The sequence below is a fragment of the Eubalaena glacialis genome, chromosome 3, assembly GCF_028564815.1.
Source record: "Eubalaena glacialis isolate mEubGla1 chromosome 3, mEubGla1.1.hap2.+ XY, whole genome shotgun sequence".
NCBI lineage: Eukaryota > Metazoa > Chordata > Mammalia > Artiodactyla > Balaenidae > Eubalaena > Eubalaena glacialis.
The window spans coordinates 166190613-166197239 of NC_083718.1; the positions used below are offsets into that span (position 1 = coordinate 166190613).

Genomic DNA, 6627 nt, shown 5'->3' on the forward strand with positions numbered 1-6627 from the left:
GTCCTGGACAAATTAATTGCTGGGAGAAATGATAAGATTTTGGCATAGATATTTGGAAACATAACAAAAAAGAAGTAAACAAATATGGAAGAATGGTGGTGGCTTTGGCATGTATCTCTGACCATGGTGGTGGTTTTGGTGTTCATGACTCCCGAGGCTCCTGCACATACTGGCCAAAGGAAGAAGATATTAGCAGAAAAGGTCAGACAGCTGATGGACTGGACTCAGAAAAACAGAGTGATAAGAATGAATGATGCCATGTTCAATCGTTTTGTATTAGAAAAACCAAGAAACTATTCTGTTATTGTGCTGTTTACTACTCTCCAGAAGTTTAGATTATGTGAACATGCAAACTTGCTCTTCAAGAATTTCAGATCTTGGCAGATTCCTGGCAATTCTCCAGTGCATTCAGCAACGAGGTATTTTTTGCTATGGTGGATTTTGATGAAAGCCCCGAGGTCTCTGAAATGCTCCAGGTGATGTCAGTTCCGAATGTCCTCCACTTTTCTGCTAAAAGTGAATTTAAAGCAGATGACATTTATAATTTCAAAGAGAGGGTTATCATAGCGCAGCAAATGTTCACATGGGTAGCCGAGAGAACTGAGAGACGGATGGTCAATGTCAGAACCAGGAAGCCTATAAATTATTACTATTCCTTCAAGTTAGGCTCTCATCGGTGGACTTGTGTATGTATTGAAATGGAATAGGAAATTTATTTTTAACAAAAATTTATGGGCAGTTTTAGCTCTGTGTTTTGTGATTTTGATGTCATCTGGTCAAATGTGGACTCATATACGAGGAGCCCCATTTGCTCAAAGCAATACTCACACAGGACAGACACATTATATTCATGAAGTGCATTACTTTCAGTTTGTAGCAGAAATGTATATCATTTCTCTGTTTCATGTGTGCATTACCCTGGGAATGTTGCTGTTAGATACAGCTGCCACCTCTCCTATGAACATTATAAATAGGAAGATAATGTCCATGACTTGTTTGTGTCTAGTTGTAATATTCTTCAGTTGGCTGTTTTCTCTCTTCAGATTTAAAGAACCTAACTATCCATTCCACATTCTCGTGGATTAAAAAGGATCCTAGAGATGTAGACAAGGAAGCAATAAATTTTTTTAAAATGTGAAAATAAAAACTTGAAACAGCAGAATATGAACTCGTAATTTTTTAAGTGATTAAGACTTAGCCAAAGGAGACATGAGGTGCCCTGGCAATAACAAACTATTTTCTCTCAAAATCTGTGAAGTGTTATGGTATGCATCTTCTCTGTTCTTCTCCATTTTCTCCTCCCCGTAAATGTCATAGATTACCTTACTTAGTCAATTCCAATAATTAAAATCCTCAGAGTGTACCCCTTTTACTGAATTAGGACAGTGTTTAAAAGTACTTTAGTTAATACTTGGTCAGCTGATCTTTTTCTAATATGAAAAATATCTTGATAAGTTATCCATCCCCACATCTAGCTACTGAAGTTAAAACTGTATTGCCTTTCTTGGAGGTGTATATTTGCACAGCTTACTTCGTGTGTTGTTGTTGCCTGAAGGCTTATCTTTCTTTAGCGTGCACTTCCAATGTCTAGAGGCAGATACAGTACTACGTGGTGCTCCATCTCCCAAGTCTTCCCTACTGAAATACGCTATTGTGCTTCTTGATGGTTGTAGATATTACAGACTAATTAAATACTGGATTGTTTCTCCACGATCGTTAACGACTTTTTATCCAGAAAGATTTCAGGTAAATTATCTTTCTTTATTTCTCTTCCAAGAGGGCAATTTCTAACAAAATAGTAGTTCCTATTTTGGTGTTGATGTGAGGTTGTTTTCAATTAAATTTAAATCTAAGGGAAAAATATAAAGACAATTCAGAGGATGAATGATGATTTTATTCACACTTTTCTGTTTAGAAGCATGCTAAAATGTCAGGTTATTTCCAATATGCAGAAATGTAAAACTGAAATGTCTTAAAAGCTGTTCTATTTTGGCCTTTCTACCCTCTTAAGTGGAAAAACAAAGTACAAATTTGGAGATTCCCCCCCCCCCCGCCCCCTTACCTTCATTCTGTCGTATGTAGATAACCAAAGTTAAGTTCTAAATAGCTTATTAATGTGCTTGGCAAATGACAGCAAAGTTGTATTTTACTATTAAATTGAACTCTGGTCTTCCCTCTGGAAATTGCTATTTTAGAAAAGTGAGAACTGTGATTGTGAAAATGTTTTTCAAGCAACAGCAATTTAGTGTCACATTAGAAGATTTCTGCTTTAAATTGGGACTGGCTTTGGCTATTCACAACCAAGTGACCCACCTTCGAGGTACAGTGGAAGATCTTGACGTTTTTGTGTGAGTTGTTTGCCAAGGGATTTGGGTATAGTTGCTCAAGTAAATTGCATTTTTTTTAAAACACAGAGTGAGTGGAAATAGTTTCTCTAACTTAGGCATTTTTGTTTGTTTGTACACTACTCCAAAGGAAACTGCTTGACTCTGGTCTTTTTTCCAGCTTACTTTTCTGTTGCTCTCGCACCTGTCTCAGGCCAAATAATTCATGTTGAGATCCTCAAGGTTGAGGCGTAAGTGAGACTAAGTAGTTTTGTATACAATAGTCAGAGAGAATGAACCGCTGCTTCAACTACACAGCTGCAGATGATTTAATCTGGAGGTTGAAACAACCAACAACCCCCCTCCCCGACTGGATTTGCCCTTCCATTTTCTTGTATAAGAAAGAAAGTCTATCAGTTCAAATGAATGGAAAGTAGCTTTGCTGCATTCAAAGTAAAGTGTTATACTTTTGTGCAGATTTTAAAATGAATATCTAAAGGGTCTTTTTTTGGAGTAGAATAAATTTTTATTACACAGCATCTTATTTTTAAAAAGACTTTATCTTCATAGAATACATCTTCACATTAGAGATTCCCACAATGGGAAAACAACAACTTATTACTTATAATTTTATATCTGTGGACAGACTATTTTAGGACAAGTAAAATAAACACATTTGAGGATTAAGTCTAGGTTTAGAATCTGTAACAATTTGAAACATTTTTAAAGGGACCTCTTCCCTACATGGAATTTCTCTATATTCAGGAACTCTCCAGGCTCTTCTTCCTAGGATTTAGAAATCAGTAATGTGAAATATCAGCATTTCTAATTTGCCAATTTACCTTGGACATGTAACCATCAGTAACTGGTATCGACTGAACAGAGCGGGGAAGTTTGCAAAAACTAAACACTGCCTAATTTTCTGCAAAGTCTTTATTCTCGAACAGTCTTTCCCTTTCTCTACCATCCTAGGACAAATATAGAAGTCTGATCAGATATTGAGAGCAATAAAGCTGAATTCCCTTTAAGAGTTTGATAAATTAAAAGGCAAAAGCTCATATATAATGTTTAGTTATACTGTGAGTCTTGTGAGAAGCTGAGAGACACCCCATTAACTCCCCAGCATAGAGAACTCAGTCTGACAATTTTTTGGTTACAATTCCTCTCAAATCTTTCCTCAAAGATTACATTCTAAAAATAACGAGGTGATTAGGAGAAGAGGTTTGTCTCACCAATGGACTTACCTGTTATTTCCTCCTTACTGTGAATTGAATGGCATGACAGAGCAGAGGCAAGGGAGGTGTACAATCAATTTTCAAGGTATTACGTCTAAAAGGTCAGAGCTTCCATAGCATAGCAACAGCTGTGCAGATGCCCTCATCATGATCGTTGAAATAACAAAGCCTAGCAAAGGTGAAAGCTGAGAGTGCCAATCCCTGGAACATAGTCACAACTTGTCCAATGTCCCAGTGACTATGAAGAGGGAGGGGCTGCAGCCAGGGAGTAGTCCATTGCAGAGCAAGGATTCAAATAAGCAGTTGGAAATAGGCCCAGGAGCAAAACACTGACAACCCTCTCACCAGTCCAGTGGAGAGATGCAGCCTTGGAACCAGAATGGTGGCTGGGTGACAGGTGAATGTCCTGTATTCCACACCATCCTGGGGTAGGTTGGTCCTGGAGAAATGCTGAGACATGAATGGTCTGACCACTGGTGCTCGGAGGAACAGAGCTTGTCCTCCTCAGGCACCACAGAGGACACGGCCTCCAGAGAGTCGCCCTGTCGCTCCTTAAAGGGTCTTAATGTAGATACTAGTAATACTTCTAAATTAAAGATTTAAAACACACCTTTTAATATAGTAAAAAATAATACTATTCAAAGGAATACCACAAATGGCAAACATTTATAATCTAAAATCTTTATAAAAGTACAAAAATAAATTAGAAAAATTAAACTCATAAAATGGTTAAGCAACCTTAATTTTACATTTGTATAAAATACAAGTGAAAACCATCTGAATGATGGTGGTGACTGAAATCCTGTTTGGTAAAGTATCCTATTCCTATGTTGTTTCTGGTTTTGGTTTTTGCAACATAATGTGCAATTTCCATTTGACAGTTTATGTTGCAGTAAATAAAGAGTAATATTGTACAGTTAGCAGTTGCAAGTACTTTTGAGTTGGGCTGTTTCTGAGGTCAGTTAGCAAAAAAGTCCATTAACATTTTATTTCAGCTGAGAATCAGACATCATATAAGGCTTCATAATCCTAAACCACGAATATGTCTGCTTTGTTTATAAGTAAATCTTGAACCCAAGCATTATTCTTTTGTAAAAAAATATCTTTATTGGAGTATAATTGCTTTACAATGTTGTATAAGTTTCCCAAGGATTATTCTTTTTTTTTTTTTTAATATTTATTATTTATTTATTTATTTAGGCTGCGTTGGGTCTTCGTTGCTGTGCACGGGCTTTCTCTAGTTGCGGCGAGCGGGGGCTACTCTTCGTTGCAGTGCGTGGGCTTCTATTGCGGTGGCTTCACTTGGCTCTAGGTGCGCAGGCCTCAGTAGTTGTGGCACATGGGCTCAGTAGTTGTGGCTCGGGGGCTGTAGAGCATAGGCTCAGTAGTTGTGGCGCACGGGCTTAGTTGCTCTGCAGCATGTGGGATCTTCCCGGACCACGGCTCGAACCCGTGTCCCCTGCTTTAGCAGGCAGATTCTTAACCACTGCGCCACCAGGGAAGTCCCCCAAGGATTATTCTTAAAGGAAAATATTTTAATAGAGAAAAGTATGAGACAAGTGCTGCTCTATAAAGGCATTGCAAAGATCTCTATAGACTGTGGAAATTACAGAAATAACAAAAGTGACAGAAGGCAGGAAAACAGTCATCTTTTTTCTACAGATAAAACTAAAGATTCCAGTCCCCTTTATGATAGAGACATTTTATCAAATATAGTAAAAATGATCCCATTCTTTCCTGGCACTGACAGATTAACCTAATTAATTTCCTAAAAGCATCTGCAAGGTATGCAAGTCTCAGCAGCCAAGGAATTTGTCAAATGATCAGACGACTGAATCATGGAAAGTACAAGAACTGAGAGTTCAAGATGTATGGCCCCCCTCCAAAAAAAACCACCTCGGAATTTTACCTTAGACTGCCGCCTCATTTCTCTATGCTTTAGTGTAGTGCTCTGAGCACCCTTTTCCCTGAAGTTTCAAGCAAGTGAACTCTAATATAATTGGTGACTTGTTCTGTCCAGTCCAGCGTGTCTTATTAATCAATCAGAGCAATTGTCTGATTACTGTCTGCCTAGATAACCGTCATACTTTTCTGGTACTACACTTAGGGATGCTACAGCCTGATTTATCAGAGCATGCCTTCGCATCACCGTTACACATATTTCCCCCATTTAACTATGAATTTGGGTGTGGTTATTGACGTTTTTAGAATTTTCCTATATCAGTGTAGTTACTGGGCAGATTGACAGTAGAGTGATTCTCTTCAATTTGTCAAACTTAACAACTGACACACATAGTTAAAAAAAACTCAACCCATCAGCATTTGTTAGTTAAGCTAACTAGTGCTTCTTCAGCATCAGTAACAAGATCCTTTAAGAACACAAACCGTACTGTTAGGGTTGCACAGACTCTGGCGACATGTAGGTGGGAGAAGACTGGGGTGAAGAACACACAATAGCCAGAAGGGAACAGACTGAATTCTCTGATGTTCTGGAGAACATAAATAGGGTAAATGGAAATAATGAAGGGACAAGTTTTTAATATTTAGGCTGGACTGCTTCAAAGTAGTGAGTTACCCCCAGGTAAGGAGCTCATCCTCATAGGGATTCCTGCTTGCTTGGAGGCCTCACCTCACACTAGGGTTCCTTTGAGTCCAGAGATGGCAAAGGAAAACATTTGCCCTGTGCAGACTGGGCAGAGTGGTGGGGCTGTGGAGAGTGTGCTCCATCCAAAGGGACCAACCACTCTTGAGCTTCCCCTGGTGGCAGCTGTGAAGGGATACTGAAGGAATAGTGAAATCGATGACCCTCCTTACTTTTTAAGGGATTTTTATGTGAGATCTTCTGACTTTTTAAATATTAGGAACTAATAAAAATATTTTAAATACCAAACAAAAATTATTCACAAATTGGCTGCCAACTTGAGACCTCTGATTTTACTCTATTAACTTCAATTATGAAATGAAAAGTGATATACCTGAAGCTATGCAGTTAGGACAGTTGAGAGCTGGTTTTCAAAATTTCAGTCCAGGGTTTTCTTGCATATTATACCTGGGCTGTGTATCCACTT

At 38.4% G+C, this 6627-nt stretch overlaps 1 pseudogene; it reads right to left on the reverse strand.

The window, feature by feature from the left end:
- Window positions 1-3661: 3661 nt before the first annotated feature.
- Window positions 3662-6153, reverse strand: LOC133087217 (succinate dehydrogenase [ubiquinone] cytochrome b small subunit, mitochondrial-like; annotated as a pseudogene).
- Window positions 6154-6627: the final 474 nt, after the last annotated feature.